The 19926-nt window shown below is 37.8% G+C and overlaps 1 protein-coding gene and 1 long non-coding RNA gene across 9 annotated transcripts in view; one reads left to right on the forward strand and one right to left on the reverse strand.

Moving 5' to 3' along the window:
- Positions 1 to 19926, forward strand: part of LOC118894686 (LIM domain containing preferred translocation partner in lipoma) — a 697996-nt gene that overhangs the window by 392212 nt on the left and 285858 nt on the right. The gene's annotated exons all lie outside the window — the stretch shown is intronic.
- Positions 8878 to 18760, reverse strand: LOC118894688. Its single transcript, XR_005019732.1, has 3 exons — positions 18705 to 18760; positions 18210 to 18439; positions 8878 to 8963 (listed from the first exon to the last, which is right to left on the reverse strand). It is a non-coding gene; the product is annotated as an uncharacterized LOC118894688 (long non-coding RNA).

Genomic DNA, 19926 nt, shown 5'->3' on the forward strand with positions numbered 1-19926 from the left:
TAGGAGGTGGATCAAAAAAGATCTTGATTTATGTCAAAGAGTGTTCTTCCTATGTTTTCCTCTATGAGTTTTATAATGTCTGGTCTTACATTTAGGTCTCTAATCCGTTTTGAGTTTATTTCTATGTATGGTGTTAGGGAGTGTTCTAATTTCATTCTTTTCAATGTAGCTGTACCAGTTTTCCCAGCACTACTTATTGAAGAGACTGTCTTTTCTCCATTGAATATCCTTGCCTCCTTTGTCATAGATTAGTTGACCATAGGTGCGTGCGTTTATCTCTGGGCTTTCTATCTTGATGCATTGATCTATATTTCTGTTTTTTTGTGCCAGTACCATATTGTCTTGATTACTGTAGCTTTGTAGTATAGTCTGAAGTCAGGGAGTCTGATTCCTCCAGCTGTGCTTTTTTCCCTCAAGACTGTTTTGGCTATTCGGGGTCTTTTGTGTCTCCATACAAATTTTAAGATTTTTGTGCTAGTTCTGTAAAAAATGGCATTGGTAATTTGACAGATATTGCATTGAATCTGTAGATTGCTTTGGGTAGTACAGTAATTTTCACAATATTGATTCTTCCAATCCAAGAACGTGGCATATCTCTCCACCTGTTGGTATCATCTTTAATTTCTTTCATCAGTGTCTTATAGTTTTCTTCATACAGGTCTTTTGTCACCCTAGGTAGGTTTATTCCTAGGTATTTTATTCTTTTTGTTGCAGTGGTAAATGGGAGTGTTTCCATAATTTCTCTTTCAGATTTTTCATCGTTAGTATATAGGAATGCAAGAGATATTTGTGCATTAATTTTGTATCCTACAACTTTACCAAATTCATTGATTAGCTCTAGTAGTTTTCTGGTGGCATCTTTAGGTTTCTCTATGTATAGTATCATGTCATCTGCAGACAGTGACAGCTTTACTTCTTCTTTTCCAATTTGTATTCCTTTTATTTCTTTTTCTTCTCTGATTGCCGTGGCTAGGATTTCCAAAACTATGTTGAATAATAGCGGTGAGAGTGGACATCCTTGTCTTGTTCCTGATCTTAGAGGAAATGTTTTCAGTTTTTCACCACTGAGAATGGTGTTTGCTGTGGGTTTGTTGTATATGGCCTTTATTATGTTGAGGTAGGTTCCCTCTATGCCCACTTTCTGAGAGTTTTTTTATCATAAATGGGTGTTGAATTTTGTCAAAAGCTTTTTCTGCATCTATTGAGATGATCATATGGTTTTTTTTCTTCAGTTTGTTAATATGGTGTATCACATTGCTTGATTTGCATATATTGAAGAATCCTTGCATCCCTGGGATAAATTGCAGTTGATCATGGTGTATGATCCTTTTAATGTGTTGTTGGATTCTGTTTGCTAGTATTTTGTTGAGGATTTTTGCATCTATATTCATCAGTGATATTGGTCTGTAGTTTTCTTTTTTTGTAGTACCTTTGTCTGGTTTTGGTATCAGGGTGATGGTGGCCTCATCGAATGAGTTTGGGAATGTTCCTTCCTCTGCAATTTTTTGGAAGAGTTTGAGAAGGGTGGGTATTAGCTCTTCTCTAAATGTTTGATAGAATTCACCTGTGAAGCCATCTGGTCCTGGACTTTTGTTTGTTGGAAGATTTTTAATCACAGTTTCAATTTCATTACTTGTGATTGGTCTGTTCATATTTTCTATTTCTTTCTGGTTCAGTCTTGGAAGGTTATACCTTTCTAAGAATTTGTCCATTTCTTTCAGGTTGTCCATTTTATTGGCATAGAGTTGCTTGTAGTAGTCTCTTAGGATGCTTTGTATTTCTGCGGTGTCTGTTGTAACTTCTCCTTTTTCATTTCTAATTTTATTGATGTGAGTCCTCTCCCTCTTTTTCTTGTTGAGTCTGACTAATGGTTTATCAATTTTGTTTATCTTCTTGAAGAACCAGCTTTTAGTTTTATTGATCTTTGCTATTGTTTTCTTTGTTTCTATTTCATTTATTTCTGCTCGATCTTTATGATTTCTTTCCTTCTGCTAACTTTGGGTTTTGTTTGTTCTTCTTTCTCTAGTTCCTTTAGGTGTAACGTTAGATTGTTTATTTGAGATTTTTCTTGTTTCTTGAGGTAGGCTTGTATAGCTATAAACTTCCCTCTTAGAACTGCTTTTGCTGCATCCCATAGGTTTTGGATCCTCGGGTTTTCATTGTCATTTGTCTCTGGGTATTTTTTGATTTCCTCTTTGATTTCTTCAGTGATCTCTTGGTTATTTAGTAACGTATTGTTTAGCCTCCATGTGTTTGTGTTTTTTACCTTTTTTTCCCTCTAATTCATTTCTAATCTCATAGCGTTATAGTCAGAAAAGATGCTTGATATGATTTCAATTTTCTTAAATTTACTGAGGCTTGATTTGTGACCCAAGATGTGATCTATCCTGGAGAATGTTCTGTGCGCACTTGAGAAGAAAATGTAATCTGCTGTTTTTGGATGGAATGTCCTATAAATATCAATTAAATCTATCTGGTCTATTGTGTCATTTAAAGCTTCTGTTTTCTTATTTATTTTCATTTTGGATGATCTCTCCATTGGTGTAAGTGAGGTGTTAAAGTCCCCCACTATTATTGTGTTACTGTCGATTTCCTCTTTTATAGCTGTTAACAGTTGCCTTATGTATTGAGGTGCTCCTATGTTGGGTGCATATAGATTTATAATTGTTATATCTTCTTCTTGTATTGATCCCTTGATCATTATGTAGTGTCCTTCCTTGTCTCTTGTAACATTCTTTATTTTAAAGTCTATTTTATCTGATATGAGTATAGCTACTCCGGCTTTCTTTTGATTTCCATTTGCATGGAATATCTTTTTCCATCCCCTCACTTTCAGTCCGTATGTGTCCCTAGGTCTGAAGTGGGTCTCTTGTAGACAGCATATATATGGGTCTTGTTTTTGTATCCATTCAGAGAGCCTGTGTCTTTTGGTTGGAGCATTTAATCCATTCACGTTTAAGGTAATTATCAATATATATGTTCCTATGACCATTTTCTTAATGTTTTGGGTTTGTTTTTGTAGGTCCTTTTCTTCCCTTGTGTTTCACACTTAGAGAAGTTCCTTTAGCATTTGTTGTAGAGCTGGTTTGACAGTGCTGAATTCTCTTAGGTTTTGCTTGTCTGTAAAGCTTTTGATTTCTCCATCAAATCTGAATGAGATCCTTGCCAGGTAGAGTAATCTTGGTTTTAGGTTCTTCCCTTTCATCACTTTAAGTATATCATGCCACTCCCTTCTGGCTTGTAGAGTTTCTGCTGAGAAATCAGCTGTTAACCTTATGGGAGTTCCCTTGTATGTTATTTGCCATTTTTCCCTTGCTGCTTTCAGTACTTTTTCTTTGTCTTTAATTTTTGTCAGTTTGATTACTATGTGTCTCGGCGTGTTTCTCCTTGGGTTTATCCTGTATGGGACTCTCTGCGCTTCCTGGACTTGGGTGGCTATTTCCTTTCCCATGTTAGGGAAGTTTTCGACTATAATCTCTTCAAATATTTTCTCGGGTCCTTTCTCTCTCTCTTCTCCTTCTGGGACCCCTATAATGCAAATGTTGTTGCATTTAATGTTGTCCCAGAGGTCTCTTAGGCTGTCTTCATTTCTTTTCATTCTTTTTTCTTTAGTCTGTTCCACAGCAGTGAATTCCACCATTCTGTCTTCCAGGTCACTTATCCGTTCTTCTGCCTCAGTTATTCTGCCATTGATTCCTTCTAGTGTAGTTTTCATTTCAGTTATTGTATTGTTCATCTCTGTTTGTTTGTTCTTTAATCCTTCTAGGTCTTGGTTAAACATTTCTTGCATCTTCTCAGTCTTTGCCTCCATTCTTTTTCCGAGGTCCTGGATCATCTTCACTATCATTATTCTGAATTCTTTTTGTGGAAGGTTGCCTATCTCCACTTCCTTTAGTTGTTTTTCAGGGGTTTTATCTTGTTCCTTCATCTGGGACATAGCCCTCTGCCTTTTCATCTTGTCTGTCTTTCTGTGAATGTGGTTTTTGTTCCACAGGCTGCAGGATTGTAGTTCTTCTTGCTTCTGCTGTCTGCCCTCTGGTGGATGAGGCTATCTAAGAGGCTTTTGCAAGTTTCCTGATGGGAGGGACTGGTGGTGGGTAGAGCTGGCTGCTGCTCTGGTGGGCATAGGTCAGTAAAACTTTAATCTGCTTGACTGCTGATGGGTGGGGCTCGGTTCCCTCCCTGTTGGTTGTTTGTCCTGAAGCGACCCAGCACTGGAGCCTACCCGGGCTCTTTGGTGGGGCTAATGGCAGACCCTGGGAGGGCTCACGCCAAGGAGTACTTCCTAGAACTTCTGCTGCCCGTGTCCTTGTCCTCACTGTGAGCCAGAGCCACCACCCGCCTCTGCAGGAGACCCTCCAACACTAGCAGGTAGGTCTGGTTCAGTCTCTTACGGGGTCACTGCTCCTTCCCCTAGGTCCCGATGCACACACTACTTTGTGTGTGCCCTCCAAGAGTGGAGTCTCTGTTTCCCCCAGTCCTGTCAAAGTCCTGCAATCAAATCCCGCTAGCCTTCAAATTCTGATTCTCTAGTAATTCCTTCTCCCGTTGCCGGACCCCCAGGTTCGGAAGCCTGACATGGGTCTCCGAACCTTCGCTCCAGTGGGTGGACTTCTGTGGTATAAGTGTTCTCCAGTCTGTGAGTCACCCACCCAGCAGTTATGGGATTTGAATTTATTGTGATTGCGCCCCTCCTACTGTCTCATTGTGGCTTCTCCTTTGTCTTTGGATGTGGGGTATCTTTTTTGGTGAGTTCCATTGTCTTCCTGTCAGTGATTGTTCAGCAGTTAATTGTGATTCCGGTGTTCTCATGGGAGGGAGTGAGAGCACATCCTTCTACTCTGCCATCTTGAACCAATCCCTACACAGAGTCTTGCAGCAACTTTGGCAGACCTTATGAATGGTTGTTTGGTCAAAGATCAACCAGTGTGACTGGTGATGCCTATGGAAGGTATATTAGTCAATGTTTTACCAGAGCTGGTAGGAGATAAATATTTAGAGATTCATTGCACTGAATTATCTTATGTGATTGTGTGGGCTGGCTCAGCAATCCAACATCTGTAGTGTAGGCTGTTAGGAAGGGCAGGCTGGAACTTTGCTACAAGAGCTGACACTACTGTCCACAGGTAGAATTTCTTTTCCTTTAAAGAAGTCTCTGCTTTGCTCTCAAGGCCTTTCAACTTTCAATCAGGCCAACCCACATTATCTAGGATAATCTCCCTTACTTAAAGTCAATTGATTATGGACTCTAATCACTTACACAAAATGCCTTCACAGCCATTCCTAGATTAGTGTTTGATTGAATAACTGGTGAGAATGTAGTCTAGCAACATTGACACACAAAACTGATCATCACAGAAGGGTAGCTGTTTTCTACAAAAGATCAATCTGTGGTAGAGAAGCCATGGGCACTGAGATCAGAAACAGGGAAAGCAGGAAAGGTGCAGGAGGAGCCTTGAGAATCCCAGCAGCATCATCGGGATTGGTGGCGGAATGATGATAGATATATGGAACAGTAAATGTGGACAGACTAGTGTTCTACCTCATGCATGTTGAGACCTGAAAAGGCTTTGCCTACCTGCTCTGGGAATAGAACTATTGCTTGTCAGATAGTTCCTCTGTGTTAGTTCTAAGTTCCAAACATCAGAGTTGATTGTAGTTTCTTTTGCATTCGTTACTGAGTTATCGATACAACTTCGTAACATGTTTATATGCTTCTTCAGAGTTGAAAGCGTTTGGCTAAAATGCTTTTTCCTCCACATTGCTATCATCCCCTAGTCTCCTGGTCCTGGCTGTCACTCACTGACCTCTTGGCAAATGTCTCACTGTCTCTCCTCTGGGTCCAGGCTTTTAGCCTTGTTGGAAGATTTCAGTGCTTAATTCGCTGGCTTCTCAGTCCCTTGATCTCACATCTCCTGTGACTCTTATCTCCACTCAGCTGTAGCCCCCGATCCCAGGGTTACAACCTGGATCTTGTTATTGCCTTGTTCATTAATTAAACAATCAAAACAAAACAAAGCAAAACAAAACAAAACCACAGCCCTGTATTCTTCTAACTCTTAGACAACTCATACTCTACTCTTCTTCAGCATCTTTGCCTTCCATTATCTTTATTTCTATTTCCCCATCAGTCCCTGACTGTATTTCTTCTTATCCAATTTAGAGTCTATGGATCAATACTTCAGCCTATTCTTCCCGCTGTTGACTTTCTTTCAGTTGGCTTTTTCCAGAGTTTCATTTGTGTACCTGCCCTGTTTCAACCTGCAGCACTTAGGCCATCTTGCCAACTTCCCTGGGTTTTTACATACCATGCTCTCTTGGTTTTTCTGCCTCCTTTTCTGAACAATTCCACTTTTAAGGATCTCCTTAGCTCATCTTCTTCTGCCAGAAGATTGGTTTTCTTTAGTGGTGGTGGTGGTGATGGGGACCAGGGGTGGGGGACGTCTTTCCTGGAGTCTGTTCTTGTTCTACCTCCCAATTTGGTTTGGAAACTCTCAATTCTGTGGCCTGAAATACCTGTGCTGTAATGTTGTTATATAGATGTGTCTCAGCAAGCTTTCTAGCATTTCAGATCCAGACCTTTGTAAGTGCTTATCAGCCAGGTGCATTTGTATATATCACAGAAAACTTAGTCTCAACATGTCTAAAATAAATTCGTCAACTTCTCTCTGGAATTCCTTCTCCTCTTGTGCTGTTAAATTTAATGGTGTCACCATCTAACCATTTTCCTAAGCCAGAAATCTGGGTACTATTTCCCTTATTGTCAATTTTACCTCCTAAACATACTTTCTACTTCTCCCCATCTCCACTGCCTCTGAGGGATCTCACATGTATCACATATGTATGGCATTGGCCATACACTCTAACTGGTTTCCTTGTAGCCCCTTGCCTGCCACCTAGTCTGTTCCTAAAATGCAAATCTCACTGTACAATTCCCCTAATGCCTTATCTTTTTAGCCCAGTAGTATAACAGAATGATTAAGAAAACAGACTTTGGAATCAAACAGAAATGAGTTTGAATCTCACTTATGTGCTATGTGATCTTGGACAAGTAACCAATTTTAATGGTTTGTTCCCATATGTAAAACAGGAATACTGATTGCAGGGCTGTTTTTGTTTTGTTTTGTTTTGTTTTTCTTTACTTTTTTGTGTTTTTTAAGATGTTTTATGCCCTTTGACTTCTTCTACTACTGCCCCTCTTATGCTCTGTGAAGCCACACTGGACTTCTCTCAGATCCCCAAAGGCATTGAACACTATCCATACTCCCAGCCCTCTGTTGCCATGTCTCAACATAGATGTCATTTCCTTTGAGAAATTGTTCAGCGACCCCCTCTGCTCTTATGTAGTTTGGGTGCTCTTGCTGTGTGCTCCTATATCTTTTTCCTTGAACTTCCTAATCCCCATACTTTCTGTCCTGTCCTGTGACTGCTCATTTACTCACTGCCTTCTCCTCCCACTCGATCATCCGGTGTCCACCCACTGTAAGTTCCGTGCAGACATTGACTACTGACCTTGACCATCTTGTTAAGCTTCCTGACCCTGCTGTCCAGTGCTTAGCACAGTGTCTAGCAAAGGTTGGGCACTCAGTGAACATTTGATGAATGTTCACAAGATGCTCTCACTAATTCACTTATGTTTCCAACAAAGTGATCACATTGTTCCTTCTGTGGGAGAAAACATGCCAAAAAATATAATTCTCCTACCTCTGTGGTGGCTCCCTAGCAACCTGACTGCTTCTAGAGAGCTGTTTACACAATCAAATCAAGTGGTATTTTGCTAGGAGGGAAAACCCCAGGACAAGTCCCTTGTCTTGACCACGAAGTTCTATGTTTTGTGTCTTTCCTTTTGAAATCTTGGTTTCAGCAAAGCAACACTTTTATCCTCTCCCCAGAATCCTATAAATGTAATACAGAGATGTGTTTACACTAAATCCCCAATAGATTATAACATTCGGCCTTGGATGGGTGACAACAAACCTACTTTTAGCATTACTTGGAAGGAAGTTCCTAGGTATATAACTGACAAGCATTCATGGAGAGCTGCTTTACTTTTCTGTCGAGCTTTTGGGGAATTTTTTTTTTTTTTTTTAGCAGTTCTACATGCTGAAAGAAAGTTCACAAATTTTAAAAGGAAATGTGGCCCTTTTCATTAGCTCCTTTTACCTCATGCTGAGTCATGGATGAGAGAGAATTTGTAGGCGGCTGAGCTGTAGGAAAAGTAATACTGTCATTTACACTTGCAGGCTGTTATGCTTTCCAGAAAACTTTTTCCGTAGGTTGTGAAAGTGATTAATCTGCTGTTAAAACTGACAAAGAAGGTTCTCTGATAAGAACAAGAATTAAATGAGGGATTTTTTTTTTTTTTCCTTTAAAAAGTAAGCTCCTATTTCCAGTTTTAGACTAGGAAAAAATAGGCTTCGATGTTGTTTTTTACTTTTGGTCTTTTTGCATCTGTGTGAATTTGGTCATGGCTTAAAACAATCACAGGACATTTTCTATTTAAATTATGTCTATTTATTGGCATGGTTCATGCCTTATGTTTTATATCTAAATTATTCATTTTTACATCCTGTTCCCTCAATTTTTTCTTTCATATTCCTATATCTGGGTCTTACTTTTTAATACACTACACATCATCTCACTTCTCAAACACAGATTTCTTCAACCAACTTCTTTTTTAACATTCAAACTGGTGAAGATGGTCTGCGTTCCTCATGTGATATAAATTTCTCCCTCTCTGAAAAATCTCATTCATGTAACATTTCTACAACAGTTTTAAAAACTTGAACAAAAGTTGTTTAGTATAATTGAAATGAAACATCATTGCCTTAAGAGTTTAGAAAATATGTTTTCATGTTTTATTTACAACACGACTTGGAGACGGAAAGCTTTTCCACTGAATTCTGGCAAATATACATGTCATTTGAACGTTTCTCTAGGGACCCCATATTTCAGCTGGCAACCTAAAGGAACAAATAAAGAAATAAATTACATGGCATGGCATGACTCAACTTTTTATAATTCTACAGAGAACCAGTGACTCATTTAGAGAATTCAGAGTCCTCAAGAAGGTAGAATAACTTGTTAGAAGTTTATTAAATTTGTTTCCTTTAGCATATTAATGCCTGTTTTTTTTAGTAACAAGTTTATATGGGTTGTTGAAATGCACGGGCTTTACCCTTTTTGTTTTACATTTTACTTCTTTGAAGGTTCACTATTTTATGTTAGGGTATATCAGGTTATTTTCCTGGGTTTTTTTTCTTCTTCTTCCTCTCCTTATTTTCTGAAGACCGACTTCTGAGCTTGAACCATTCCCTTGGCAACTGAATGGACTCCTGGGAGTAGAGAGGATTCTCTCACAACTCTGACAGCGTGGCCCCCAGTGAGATAGAGAAATGGGTCCCTTCTATAAGCCGGATGGACCAGTCTAGGGGACTTGGCATTCTTCTTTCTGTCCTAGAGTTTGGATATAAATACTGCTTTTGCCCCTGGGGTACAAAACTTTAAAATTTTGAAGTTGAAAATGTCCAAACCATTTACAATTGAAAACCTATTTTCCATTTACAGCTAACTATTACTGTATATTTATATCAGTATTTCATGAGGGAATAAATAGAGGACTTGTAAATGCACTGTTTTATATCTGAATTGCCAAGATTATTTCTGTTCCTTCATTAAATGTGTGTGAAATACATGCAAACACACACATAAACACATATCTGTGTATTTATATACATATATAAATCTACATAAGGAGCAGCATTATTAGCTAACACTCCTACAGTTTCTTTATCCATCTCCAAATTCTGTCACATACTGCATCTTGTAATAGAAGATTACAGTTTTTTGGAGGGGGTCTCCTTGGGGCAGGATGAGGTGTGGAGAGCTTTTACATTCTGCTTTTAAGCAGAGCAAGGTCATTGCTACCTGCAGAAGTGGCTGTGTGCAGGCTTGTCCAAGTTTTCGTGACAATGTGGAATACTTTTTTTTTTAAATAAATTTATTTATTTTATTTATTTATTTTTGGTTGCGTTGGGTCTTCATTGCTGCATGTGGGGTTTCTCCAGTTCTGGCAAGCCGGGGCTACTCTTCATTGCGGCATATGGGCTTTTCATTGCGGTGGCCTCTCTTTTGGAGCACGGGCTCTAGGTGCGTTGGCTTCAGTAGTTGTCACACACGGGTTCAGTAGTTGTGGCTTGTGGGCTCTAGCGTGCAGGCTCAGTAGTTGTGGCGCACGGGCTTAGTTGCTCCACGGCATGTGGAATCTTCCCAGACCAGGGCTCGAACCTATGTCCCCTGCATTGGCAGGGAGATTCTCAGCCACTGCGCCACCAGGGAAGTCCCTGGAATACGTTTTAAACCAGAAGGAAAAAAAAAAATACCTCTTTTGTTGTTGTTTTTATTATTGTTGTTGAGATTAACCATCTTAATTTGACTGTAGTATTTTTAAGTTAGGAACACTTTGACTTGACATTTTTATTATTTATTTATTTATTTATTTTAACATCTTTATTGGAGTATAATTGCTTTACAATGGTGTGTTAGTTTCTGCTTTATAACAAAGTGAATCAGCTATACATATACATATATCCCCATATCCCCTCCCTCTTGCGTCTCCCTCCCACCCTCCCTATCCCACCCCTCTAGGTGGTCACAAAGCACTGAGCTGATCTCCCTGTGCTATGCGGCTGCTTCCCACTAGCTATCTATTTTACGTTTGGTAGTGTGTATATGTGACTTGACATTTTTAAATGGAAAAGTTTCTTTAGATTTTATGGAAAAATCTTAACCAAGTGCCAGCGACAAAATTTAGACCAGAAAGTAGTCATGAAGCAATAGTAATGAGATATGACTGTGGTTTAGTGGGAGAAATAAAGCCCTGTAGGCAACAGTACAAGTGCAGTAAATGATGAATCGCTACTAATTAGGTCTCATTAGTCCACCATTGACTATGTTTAATTGACATTAGATTCTGGAAAATTTTGGGACGTATATATAAGAAAACTTGATGTTACACTAATGTAAGTCTTTAGAGTGTCTGTTTTAAAATTTAGAAACAGATGATTGTGTGTGAGTGTCCACAAAACAGCACCCATGTCACTAACATGCTTATAGAAAAGCTGTTTATGTCTCCCAAGAGAAGGGGACGCACAGAAAACTGGGTGATGTAATACATGGCAGTTGCAAATGAGTTTCTCCCTTAGTCCTAGGTATTTTCCACAACATATAATAGACCTTAACTGTTGTTCTAAAGAAAGTTGACTGTACTGAGGACTGAAACGCAAGAGGTCATTTATAGTGAGTATTTTCATGTTGTTACTCTACACGGTCTGCAAAGCCCGAGTGCCAGATGCTAAATCCTATCAACATAATGTATCTTTAATTAAATACTATATTTGCAATACAATTAATAATGCGACCTGTTTCCATAACTTTATTATGAAATTACCATAATTTTTGTGTAATAGGGTAATAAAAAAGCAGTGTGTTTTGAAACAGCCTTTCCTAAAGTGGTTATGTGCTTTGTGTCTGTTGAATTTTGAATTAAATAAAGAGATTGACGGCCAGAATTATCTGCTGCAATGTACTCAGGACTTTACATTAATAAGGGATCTTGTATTATTTTTCTTCTTTTAAAATAAAATACATTTCTTGCTTTTCGGTGGGCTCACTAGTTAAGATATTTAGGAAATAGTTCATCCGTTGGCTTTTTGCTCTCTCCCTCCCTCTAACTCTTTCTAAAAATCCCAAGCAATATTAAATAATGTTAATTTCAAGAAGTATACAGTACATTGCACTGTGATGGTTCCTAATAAATGGAAAGTCATGCTTCTGGTTCTGTGGCCATCATTGATGTTGTTTTAATTTTCACAATGTGTTAACATGATAATTAAATTCCCCCAGTGTCCTGTGAGGAAAGAATTTTAAATGGCATCATACATGGAGTTAAATCTTTGATATTTAAAAATATTATCTTTTAGACTGAGATTGTACGTGGATACAGAATAATGTATCTAGCTATGATAATAGGGCTTTAATAAAAAAAATAGTTTGTAAGCTGCCTTTTTCAAGACTGAAAATGTCACCCTCAGCTAAACAGAAGTAATTTGCATCAGAGGTGTGTGTGTCCTTACTCTTCATGAAACAACAGTGTCTGTCTTCAGAAAGTAATTGTTCTCCTTGCAACGTATTTTTTTCTCGGCACTGAGAGTCCCGCTCCTGCCCTTCTTTTGCCCTAATACTTGTCCCTTAATTCTATCAGATTAGTTGTCAACTACAGTTAAAGACAGCTGTTACCCTTCACAATCTGTCCTGATCTAATTTTGCAGATTTGTTTTAGGTACTTGCTTTTAGTGTAGAAGTGGCTAACAGAACAACTTTGGAACCACAAAGTGTAGATTCAGACACCAATATTAGATTATTCTGTAACCTTGGACAAATTAAACTCACTAGACCTCAGTTTCCTCATCTATAAAATGGGAATAACAGGCCCTTTGCTGTATGTAAAGCACTTAGATAAGGACTGGCACATAGGATGTCTCAGCTATTATTAAATTCCTGCCAAACTTGATTGCTCTCCTGTGTGCCCTATCCTTTTGTCTGTGCCTCTGCTCACATCTTTTGCTTGAAACAGAATCCGCCCTCCTCTTGCAAGGCAGGCACGTGCAAATGTAAACACGAAGCCATCTTTGTGTCCACTCCATGAGATAGCTCAGAGATCCCCTCTCTCTACCTGCCAGTTTGGGGCTAATGCATCTGAAACCTTAATAACTTCTCTTGTGTTTCTTAGTATTCTCAACTGTTATGCTATAGGCATTTGCTAGTGTTATTTTGTCTCTTTTGCTGGTATGTCAGCTCCTTGAATCCAGGGAACTCATGTGATGAATTTCACTCTACTCCAAAGAGCCCATTGCCTTGTGATCTGCTGTGCTTATTTAATTAGCAAAGAGTGCTTTTCTTTATATCTTATTTGAAACACTTTTGAATGTACATGATGTGTTCTATATTTTTACATTAATCCTATCACTTATGGGCATTGGCAAAGGTCAGAAAATTAGGAGGAACAAAAATAGATACATTTAGTCCATTTAAGCAATATGTGAGTTCCTCTTGTGTTTCCTTCCCTCATTTAGCTCTCAGTAGTTTTGGAAAAGAATGACAAATTCCTTATTAAAAGAAAATGAAAGCAGATCTGTTACTTCTGTGAATGATGTTCTTTATCGATGGATAATTAGACAAAATATTTAAATACTATATGTACAGTTAATGCACATATATACTCTATGAAAACTGTACAAGAAACTCTGTGCCTGAATGATATATTTTTTGTGTGTGATGTTCATGTGGGTTATAAACCAACAGTTACATTCTGGAAACTCTAATGCTGTTATGTCTTTAAAAATATTATACTCTGAAAGAATATTTTAACACTATATTCCATGATAAAAGTTATGTTGCATTATTTCTTTACGCTGATAACTTGTGAGGCTTAAAACAGTTTAATCTTTAGACATTGAAGCTACTTGATTATATTTTAAAAACAAATCATAAAATCATAAAACATGATAGTGTGGCAAATTCTATTGGGAAATGTTTTATTATTGGACTTTTTAAAGGCTGTAGACTTTATTAAAAATAACAAAATTTGACTTAAAGACATGAAATGCATAGCTTGTATATCTTGTTTGAAAATACGAAGGTTTTACTATTTGCCGCATTTTTTGCTTGATTTTATTTTTGCTTTCTTTTGTCGTTGTTTTTTTGTTTGTTTTTGCAACAGTGTTTCTGTGTCTGTTTCTTGTTTCTGTTGCATTGCACAGCACTCTTCTACACAGGTTTAAAAAATCTCTATGTTTCCTCATTGCTAAATGATAATTCATTTATTCTAGGGTGCTAATTTCATCATCGTAGATCCAGGTAAGTGATCAAAGCAGACCAAAAAGTATGGTTTGTTTCATAATGGCTTTTTAGGTTAGGTTTTCTCTTTATAGATGCTTCTTGTTTACATAGAGCACACCTAAGAATAATTTACATATTCTTCCATATTTCTTAAAGCAAATATTCTTTCCATTTTTTAGATAGACAAGTTATTGCAAAAGAGGTATTTCACTTTACCCTTCATTAGAGGAAAAACCACAGTACAAGCAAGGAGAGGAATGGTTAACTGACAGCTCGTTTCTGATTGGGAAATACTAGGAAGTGATGAGGCAGTATGGCAGCTGTAACCCAAGCTGCATGTAGCAATGCAAACTCAGTGTTGCTAGATCCCTGGGACTGAGTTCTACTTAAATGGCCTGTGACTTCTAAGACTTAATTTGAGATTTGACATCACTGGAAAACAATCAGTTAGTGCTTTATTTAACAAAACCAAATTGGTCGTGCTTTTCTAATGCCAAATCCCAATTTTGGTTGAACTATTTAGATAAAGTCTAATAAGTATGTGAAATAAATACAGTATAATTTGGGTTTTTTCCCTCTCCCCTCTGAGGGTTTATATAGGAATCTCCACAACCAGATGATAGCATTCCGAATCAGAGACAAGATTATATCATTGGATTTTGGCTGCAGTCAAATCATTTAGGTCATTGGGGACACGTATGTTGTGCTTCCCCACAAAATTGTCTAGCCCCTCTGTTAAAACATATGTATGACTGCTGTAATACTTGGATTTCCCAAAAGAAACAAATCATTCACTCTGTTAAAGGAACCATGGATTACTTAATGTGAAAAACATCACTTAATTTTAACTACCAGACTTGAGACCTTCAGTTTTAAGAGCCCTTTTCCATGATTCTGTTTCTCTCTGTTCTGACACCCTAGGTGTCTGAACAATGATCATTTCAATTATATTTTCTTGGTTTCCATCAAATCAGCTACACCAGTGGATCTCGTTTGCTCTGTACTTATTCATGTTTGGAAATAGCATTGTACAAAATAAAAGATGCTAGAAAAAGATCTGCTGGGACAGAATTTGTACAGGTATAAACTCTCTAGTTGATGCTGTGGGAGCCTTTTTCTTTCAAACTTTGCCCCTCATTTGGGCCTCATCATTTCTTGCCTGGATTATTGCCATAGCTTCTCATCTGGCTTCCTTTATGCCCTTCATAAACATATGGCTTCTAGATTAATATTTCTTTAACACAATCCTGGTCCTATCATTCTACATGTGGCTTCATAACAATCTACCTGTTATACAGATAGAAGGAATATAATAATGATGATAAGATGACAATAATAATTAGTGAATGCTCTTAGATGCTCCATCTCAAACATCAGATGTTTTGAGATAACAGAGTGGAATTCAGTATCAGAGGGTTTAGCATTGAGGTATTTGGCTTGGGTCTGAATGCATGTGTGGAGTGTGGCTGATTGAAAGAAGATCATCTGATATACATGAGAAGTGAGTGGGTGGGGAGTTGACATTTTGTTAGAATTGCATGCTTGGTGTTTTGATAGACCATTACACCTCCTCAAATCTTTGTTATCAGAAACATTGTCAAGAAAATATAGCATAATTCAGGACAGTGGGAAAATCTTAATGCTTTCCATCCTGGTCTTGGTTTTGCAATTAAACATGTATGCTAAGTAGGAGGTTATTGCATTTGAGTGTTCATATCTGTTAAAGCAGATTGACTACTTGGTTACCACACTGTAAACAGCTTTTTTGAAGAATTTTTAAATTTATCATTTATGATATATTAAAAGAAAAAGTAAGATATAAAACTGCACATAAACAGTGTTCACATTTAAACACCAACACCCATACCAACCACATGCTTGCACACATGCACACATACACACAGACACTCAGACACACACACAAATATACATGTAAATGCATAGAAAATAAAAAAGCTTGGAAATTAACCAAAATTTACAATTACTGTTTTGAATTATGAATTTTTTCATTTTCTTTATTAATTTTGTTAATATTTCCTGTATTTTCTACAATGAGTATTACTGTTTTAATGAGGAAACTGCAACTTACATGAGGGCTCACCTAGCACTCTCATTCAGTGAGAAATGAGTGAATTATATTATTCACTCATTATATTAATTTGTTCAAGAGTGAATTATATTATTTTGTTCAAACATCACTAAAAAATCATGGAGTGACACAATAAATAGTCAAAGTTGAATTATCTTTTTATAAGGTAAAATAACATTTTGAATAGTTCCACTGCCTGCCATCTATGATCAATGCTTCTGGGAAATTGTATGTTTTGCTGCTTTTTTTTTTTTTTTTAAATGACTGGGGTATTGAGTGAAGAAATCTAGCAATAAAATGGAAAGCTCTGTAGATTACATCTCTGATGCCTGGGATCATTTGTGGTAATTTTTCTTTTTATTCCTGTGATTTTCCTTTTTTATCACCAAATAGTGATATAGTTGATACCTAGAACCCACAAGGGCGGGCAGACACACACGAAATTAAGAAAAAGGAGGATAACTTCATACTTACTTCATACTTAAATATATTTATTAATTCACTAATTTCTCAATGATTTTTTTTTTTCCTCAATGATGTTTTGATAGCCTGCCAGGCCTTAATCTTTGTGCTACCATGTTCTGAGTGTTATGAAAGGATAATAGATGAATATTAGAATATGGTCCCTACTCTCAACATTGTTTAGCACCACAGTTCTTAAACTTGAGCGTGCATAAGAATTACGTAAATAATGGCATTTATCTGATATACATAGGATATCAGAGGAAGAACAGGCTAGAGGAAGATGTTTGAATGCAGCTGCTTATGTGATGTTCAAAAAAGAAGGATTTTTAGCCAGCACCTGAGGCAGAAGGAGCTGAGGAATGGAGAGGATAGGGACTTGCCTAATGTCTTCCAGTAGTTAACAGAGTAGAATAAAGGACCCTGGCCCTTGGCCTCTTAAGACAGTGCTTTTTGGCTGGCTCGAACTCAGCTCTCTGTTTAAAAAATGAATGGGTTACAGTGGAGCAGTGTTTTCCAAGTAGTGTTTGTCAGTCTTCTGGGAATCTGAGAAGTTTCCACTGGTTTTCTGCCTGTTTTCCCTGGCTATAGTTGAATTCATTGAGGCCAGGAACCATAACTTGTTACCCAGCAGTTGGCAAAATTCCTGGCATTTAGAAGGTGGTCAGTTAATGGTTGATGACTGTATGAATGACACCATTTTTCAAAAAAAAAAAAATTTCTTTTTTTTTTTTTAAATTATTATTTAGCTCCTAACTCTTTTTTTTTTTTTTTTTTTAATTAATTTATGGCTGTGTTGGGTCTTCGTTTCTGTGCGAGGGCTTTCTCCAGTTGCGGCAAGCGGGAGCCACTCTTCATCGCGGTGCGCGGGCCTCTCACTATCGCGGCCTCTCTTGTTGCGGAGCACAGGCTCCAGACGCGCAGGCTCAGCAATTGTGGCTCACGGGCCTAGTTGCTCCACGGCATGTGGGATCTTCCCAGACCGGGGCTCGAACCCGTGTCCCCTGCACTGGCAGGCAGATTCTCAACCACTGCGCCACCAGGGAAGCCCAAAAAATTTCTTAAGTCATATATTTAGGGGCAACTAATGTATTTCTCTGCTATTGTGTGGCTTGAGAAAATGCAGTGTGTTCTCTGAAAGGAAAAGATATTTGGAGGTACGATTCTTTTTCTGTGTAAATAAAGCTATTTTATCTTAAATATTAGTATACATGTTCATTTTATAAAACAAAATGAAAGGGAAAAATAGCTGTTTTCTTAATAATAACCACTCAGTGTTTTTTCTTATTCAGATATTGGAGTTAAATCATGCTATATGTACAAGTTTATGTCCTTTTATTTTCTTGTAACATTATAACATAAGGGGATTAGCATTCTGTAACATATATAGATCTTGAGATGTATCAAAGTGAATTTTGAAAATAGTATCAGAATGAGAAATGTCTCAGTTTATACGCCATTGCAGAGGACCTCAGGTATCAGAGTTCATGGGATCAAAGGCTTTCCTGAGATGCTCTGCGTGCAACCAGAGATCTTTGAATTCTTCCATTCAAATCCCCTCATCTTTTTATAAGATGAAATTGAGGAAATTGAGACCCAAAGAACAACATAAGTGAATTTGTTTTGACCCAGGGCTTTCAGACCTTGTTGTCCCAATTCAAATTTGTGTCCCAAAGAATATTTATCTGAATTTGTTATTGTTTTCTATTTTGTAATGCTAAAAAGAAAGAAGAAAGGATAAAACAACTCTTCATTTTACCTTTGGAAGGAAGTTCCACTGAAGAAATGAGCCCCCAAATGATTGAACTCTATCAGCCATTTGTAGGATTTCAGCTGTTAAAGGGTTTTAGTAGTGGTGCTGCTACCCTGATCTTGGCCTAGCCATCATTCCCTTGCTCTTTCATAGGGCTCGGTCACCATGTGCCATGGCCAAAATAATGGTGGTCCCTCCCATGAGCCATCTTCAAATTTCCAGCTGACAATGTCTATCTAGAAAAGAGAAAACAAATTCTTTACTACTTCAGATTTTAGCACATTTACCCCACTGCATGATCTAAAATATCATACGGACTCTATCTGCAAAGCTTTCAAAAATATAAATGGACAGAATAGCATTGGGTGGTTTGGGGGGCCATTCACACTAGGACTGTTTTTGCTCTTGTCATTGGTATTTTTAAGGAGACTATCCATATATTGCAAAACACTGTGCCAATTTCCCTTCACATCTGAGGTTATAAAAACTCAATCCTATTACCTAAATAGTTGTCCAGAGAAAGCGAGTAGGGAGCTACCTTAAGTGTGTTCTCCGTGATTGAGTGACAAAGACAGGCGTGAGAGAAACCTTTGCTTCCAGATCAACCCCTCCATTGCCTCACCCTTTTTTGGCCACACCAACGGGCAGAAATGAATCTACCCCCATGTGGTCATTGCGGGATTTATCTGGGCATTTGCTGAACCTGCTCGCAATTTATTTTTATTTCTTCCGATAGACGTGGATTTGGCACAAGAGAGTGAATTCTTTCTGGAACAGCAGATGTGCCTGGTACACTCGTTTGCTATAACCATTTGTGCTGTGGTTGAAAAAAAATTTTTTTAGGAGTGCAGAATTGTTGAAGGGGGAGGGTTAAAAAACCAGAACCATTTTAGCGATTATGCAAAGTTGGAATGTGAGTAATTTTGCTGCAGTTAGTCATTATGTGCTTTCATAGCTTGTTTTACAAGGATAAAGGGATATGTACAGGTTTGGTGACTAGAGCTCTTATTTGTCTCTAATAGTTGCTTTTTACAAAAACATTTTCTACCCTTTCTCCTACTTGGTGGCAAAAGTGCTCTCTCCTTAGAAATTATACCCTTCTGTGATTCAGCCCTTTTATCTGTCTACAATAACTGGACAAACAGCCTCCATTTCTGAGAACAAATATGTTAGGAGAAGAGAAACTTCATTTTCTCATACAATATATAATATGTATGATGTATATTCAAATCATAATAATGTAGTGATCATTTAAAAATGAGCATTTTTTCTGCAAAAAGGAAAAAAAAAAAAAACCAGAGCAAACATCTAGTGACTGTGCTATGAGCTTATTGTGTTGTAAATATGGTGTCCTTGCAGCATTTTATTTGAAATATTCAATAGGTCTTAGCAAATTTTTGCTCACCGTATTCTCTGAGAACTGTAACACACCACCTATTCCTTTTCTTTTTACTTGCTTTCGGTCACCCAGATTCCTTTGGACATATGTGAACGAAGGGTCTGTTTGTTTCCACTGAAGCAAATATAGCCACTTGCTCACACTGGTGGCTTCCCTCACTGAATTCCACTACTATTTTGGAAACTCCTGTATGAAAACACAGCAACCCAACCTGTCCCCATTTGAGCCTCGTGGGTGATTTCCATGCAATACTGCCCAGTGTCTATATACTGAGGTTCACTTTTGTTACAAAACAAAACTGGGTTTGTTGCCTTTTGGTAAGCT

Source organism: Balaenoptera musculus, chromosome 4 (genome assembly GCF_009873245.2).
Source record: "Balaenoptera musculus isolate JJ_BM4_2016_0621 chromosome 4, mBalMus1.pri.v3, whole genome shotgun sequence".
NCBI classification, from domain to species: Eukaryota; Metazoa; Chordata; class Mammalia; order Artiodactyla; family Balaenopteridae; genus Balaenoptera; species Balaenoptera musculus.